Genomic DNA, 5,491 nt, shown 5'->3' with positions numbered 1-5,491 from the left:
ATTTGAATCCTGAAGTGTGCTGAACTGCTTTGACCAGCAAAGTTAAAGTCAATATAAAACCTAAATTTATCAGTGTTTTACCCTTCTTAAAATTGACATTGTATGTGTGTTTCAAAAGGGCTGTTTCTAGGGTAACCTATGCCCGATTTCAGTCGGATCAGTAGGCAAAACGCAGTTTGTAGTAATCATTATAGTGTAATGTTGAGTATTTATAGCTTGTCTAAATTAGTACAGAAAATGAAAATATTAGTTCAGTAGATTTTTCTGGTTCTAAAATTTACCATATAATGCAGTATTACTACGGGTTGTTATGCTTGTACGTACCTCCACTTGTACAAGGAAAAAACTCAGTTAATGCCTAATTAGGCTGGCGACCGTATTATTAACAATTGGTAGCATCTGCTGTGTATGTTTCTTGCCCGTACTAACGTGTAGTTGCACTTCATACTTGCTTGACGTATCATTGTCTTTACTGAATGGGTGTACGTCCGATTTGCCTCCATTCAGGTACACGCGGTCAACATATTTACTAAAATCCTTTCTTATAAGGTGAAACCCGTCAACTTACCATAGTACAGGCTTTAAAGAGTTAACGTACGCGAGAGCGTAGGCGTTACAAGTGGCTTCCCAGTGACAGGACATCCAGTTGTTGTCGGTCACAAATTAATGTGAATACCGAGCAGTGGATGTTCAGTGGCACGAATTGTAATAATATTCAGTAAAATAAATAGCAGTGAACGTCAAATACGGTAGTGTGGTGTAGCTTGCATTCAGTATGGACAGGAAAGTAGACAGGGTAGATGTGCCGAGCGTAATGGAAGATGCGCATGGCAATAGCAGGAGTTTAAGCGGCCAGATAACAGATGGCGTTAGCGAAAGACAGTTGGCATACATACAATATCACGAACATGTCAACGAACAGATTGAAATGTCGAGATTGCCTCGAACACAGCAAGGGATAAAACAAGAAGTAGGGGATGACTTTGTAGATGATAGTGGGTACGTGAACGAATCCACTGACATGTTTGATTCCCCACAGAGGAAGAAAGAACCGAAAGAAAATTTTGAAGTAGGATCGGAACACACCGATTCCGTTGAACAAGACAGTGTGAAAATTTTAAGCATGAACGATTTATTTGAACAATTAACTAAACAAATTGCAGGACAGAATGATCAGCTTAAAACACACGTTGCAGAGCAGCTCAAAACACAGAATGATCAACTTAAAACACACGTTGCAGAGCAGCTCAAAACACAGAATGATCAGCTTAAAACACACGTTGACGAGCAGCTTAAAACACAAAGTAATCAGATTAAAGCACAGGTCGAAGAACAAGGAGTTAAAATTAGTAACCAAATAGAACAGGTAGAACAAAAAGTGGATAATTTAAGTTCTGTGGTAAATACTATGAAATTTGAAATTGACACAATTAACAAAAATATGGATACTATGCAGGGGGAAATTGACAACATTAACAGTAGGTTTGATGTTGAAATTCTCAACATCCAAGAGAAAGTAGAGCCTCTAGTTGAAACGAAAGTAGACGAAAAAGTTTTCGGTCTTAAAACTGAGATCGTAAACGAATGCCAACACGGAATATCACAGTTGAAAAAGGCAGTTTCAGACACTGAAAGAGAATTAGGCGAAAAGGTGACCGGATGTGTACTAAAGTGTGAACAAAATACATCGAAAATTCAAGGCAAAATTTTCGATCTTGAGGGTAAAATTAAAGATAGGCCTGGTGTTGTCTGTAATGGCACACCACTTACGAAGCTATTGGAAGGTGAGGAACGATTCGATCCCGCCAAGAAACATAACGGATGGCATCCGTTAGATTTCATCAAAAATTGCGAGAGAATATTTCCTGAACACTTGTCTGATCAGGAAAAGATAAACGTAGTAATTAGCGCCTTGGCAGGTGACGCTAAGCGCTGGGGAATTAATTTGAATACCGAACGAATGACGTTCGAAGAATTTAAGCAAAAGTTTACGGAAGAATATTGGTCCGAACAAAAACAGGATCATTTGTGGCGCGAATTTATCATGGCCAAACTCCATGATAACAGGGGCAGGAATTCTTTGAAAGATTTCTGCGAATATTGGTACCGAAAATTGACGCATTTAAGAGGGAGAAGATCCGATTCAGAAATTATATGGGAGCTATATAAAAAGCTTCCAGAAGATTCAAAGAGATATGTGGGAAGCAATCATCGTAGCTTCCAAGCATTTCTCGAGAGGGTCGAAGACGAAGACCACTGGCGCGAAAGTCGTGCCAGTTATCAAAATTTTAGTAACAGAAATAATCGTAATAATGACGAAAGAAATGACGGCGATGGATTTCGCGTCATATGATACAAAGAGGAAGAGGTAGAGGAAGAGGAAGTTATATAGGTCGTGGTAGAGGGTACACTGCACAAAATAATAACGATGCGGGAAACTGATTTCCGCCAACGTCGCGGACCAAACGGAAGCGGACAATACATACCGGCCCCGATTTAAGAAAAGTTACCGAACTGACAGTAATGTTATGAGACAGGTTAGAGGCAGGCGTGGATCGATGCAACGTGTTGTTGCGAAACAAGCGTCAGGTGCGGGCACGAATGAGTCATCTTCGCAGCGCAGAGCGATACTCGTTAACAGGCGAGTGGAGCATCAGGGGGCAACGGCCCAGCCTAGCAAACCAGCTGTTCAGAGGGAAGCCGCTAGCAATGCGGCAGCATTAGATACGAATTTAGCCATAAGAACTGGTGAATACATTACGAGTAGTAATTCCGTGGCGAAGGAAATAGTAGATGAAACAGTGGATACACCGAGAGGTGCAGTTAGCAGTCTTAGCGATAAAGTAAACGGCGAGAAAGAACTAGCAGAAGTAACTAATTGGTGTGTGCAGATCGACGATCTGTACAAGGGCCTCAAGCAATGTGGGTGGGAAGATTTTAAGAAGGAGTACGAGGCAAGGAGGTTAATTAGTGAAAATGGAGATAATAGGGACGTCGATAAGGTGACGTGGCCCAAATTGGAAGAAGAAAGATTAAATAGCGCCGCGCAAAGTACGCGTGCTGCCGATAGGACGAAGGTTAAAGATAGGAAGGAATTGGAGGATGAAATCCTAAGCATTGACGAAGAAGTAATTTATGTTAACGATCCGCCAACAGTATGAGCTGCTACCGAAAGGCACCGTGAGGAAGAGGCAGGTAATTACCTAAAAGTAATTGAAGTCCACGAGGATTACACGAAATATGAAGTAACTGTAGATGTGAGTAAAGCTGATAATGAGGCCGTTTTGCCGAAAGAGGATACTGAGTTAAAATCAAAGCCTGACGAAAATGCAGAGGAAGAACTTAGTGCCTGTCTCAGAAAAGCTTTTATGTTAGAACCTGAAAGCGATCCAGAATGGTCGGATTCTGACGATAGTTCAGATGATGAATATCTCGGTACTGAGGAAAATAATGGGGATACAGCTAATTGCGATATTGTACCTAATGATGACGAAGTTTCAAAACAAAATCCAGATGTTGAGACTGAACAAAGAAAGAAAGAGCCACCGGACGAATCAGTGTTTATTTTGCAACGAGTTCAAGTAAGTAAAGACTTTGAACTCCAGAAACCGAAAAAGCCACCAGATATAAATGATTCACAGGTCAGGAACGTACCTTGGGACGATGTCACAGTTGACCAAGGTGCGTTGTGTAAAAAAAAAAAAAACAGGAAGGGGCATGATTTAGAGCCTGGGGCAGATTTATATCGGACTTTGAGAATATCTTGAACACCTTGCATCATGAATCTACTGGGTTCCCTCCGGAAGAAATTTTGTTAGGCACCAGAAGTAAAAGTTTAATTGAGGAAAAACTAGAGTTTCCGCCTTGTACAAGCTTGGGGTTGAGTCAAAAGAAAGAATTAGTCAGAAAAAGGGCAAAGCAAAAAGCTGAAAGATCTAAAAGACATGATAAAAATCTGAAAGTTTCAAAATTTAAAATCGAGGATTATGTTCTTTTAAAAACCCACGAAAAATCTAGTGAATTGAACCATGAAATTTCCAAATTTAAATATATTTATAATGGACTGTACGTGATACAGAACATTCCACACGATAATGCTTACTACCTGATCTACCCAAAATCCAAAAGACCTTTAGGTGTAAGGAATGTTGTGGAGCTGAAACTGTATGTTCCTAGAAGTGAGTGAACTAAGTACAATCAGAAAACAATTTACAGTAATTATGCTGTATATTATGCTGAAGCTAATTTATGCCAAATGTAACAAACCTTTGTAACATAGGTAGACCAATATCAGTGTACTAATGTAATTATGTGAGTTTCAGATTACCAATTGTACTATAAATGTAAAGAGGTATGGAGAAAAAGGGCTGAAAAGAAAGGATAAATGCTGTCAGCCAGATAAAAGATGGGACTGTCAAAAATGAAAATGGGCAGTGTATGAGCCATAATATAATGGACTGCCAAACACCAAAGAGGGCAGATAAATAGTCAAAGGAGAATTGTAAGTGTGATACAAGAGATGTGACAATATGAGGTCAAAAGGACTGCCCAAATCTGAATAATAGGCAGAAAATGTGTGTAGTAATTTTCTAAATATTATTGTGTGTGTGTTTTTTTTAGTAAATAAGGAAATGGACTGCCATTCAATGCAAGCAGCAACAAATTGTTTTATAGTGGATATAGATATTTGTATTTGCTTTTGTAAATAAGTGTTTGTGTTCCAAATTTGGTTTTTATTTGTCTGAGAAATTGAACAATGATGAGTAGTTTGCTACTTAAATAATGTTGTGATAGGAGATTGGACTGTGCCAAAGGCACTTAAGCAAACGATAGGTAAATGTTCTTGATATGTAAAAAAAAAAAAAAATTATAGACTTATTTAAAGAGAGTGAAAGGAAGTTTGTGGTATAAAATTTTTTTGATGGGACAATCATACAAAGATTCAGAACCACTGTATAAATATAAAGTTCAGTGTTCCCATCAAATCTGCAATTAATGAAATTTAATGGAAACAGGGGCATGTGTAACAACACTAACGTTATACTATTGTATATGTAATAAATTTTTTTCTTCTGAATTTCGATAAATTAGTATAATCGATATTCTGGTTTCATTTCTTTTTTGTTTCATGACATTATGTTGAAAAAGCTATAAACAATTTTCGATGTAAATTTTAATATTTATGTCAAATTTCAAGTAATGTTGTAATCGAAGTGAAGTGTACCTAATGTTGAAACTATTATAAGATGTGAAAGTTGTATTTGTACGCCTGGTCCATACGTAGGCAATGTATTAGAATATGTGGAATGTAAAACCTTTGGTGAATACCCTGTCTGTAGGGGAGCGGTAAAAGGTGGAGGCAGGCAAGCGCGGGAAAACGCACACGGGCGCGGTACGGCATAACGGGCTTAGCAGTAGTAGTAGTCGGAGTTGGGCATTGATCTGAGAAACACGTGCTAGATCGAGGAGGCTCTCCTGGAAAAAGTGGTTT

This window comes from Schistocerca cancellata, chromosome 3 (genome assembly GCF_023864275.1).
Source record: "Schistocerca cancellata isolate TAMUIC-IGC-003103 chromosome 3, iqSchCanc2.1, whole genome shotgun sequence".
Taxonomy (NCBI): Eukaryota; Metazoa; Arthropoda; class Insecta; order Orthoptera; family Acrididae; genus Schistocerca; species Schistocerca cancellata.
Note: the sequence above shows the minus strand (reverse complement) of the source record.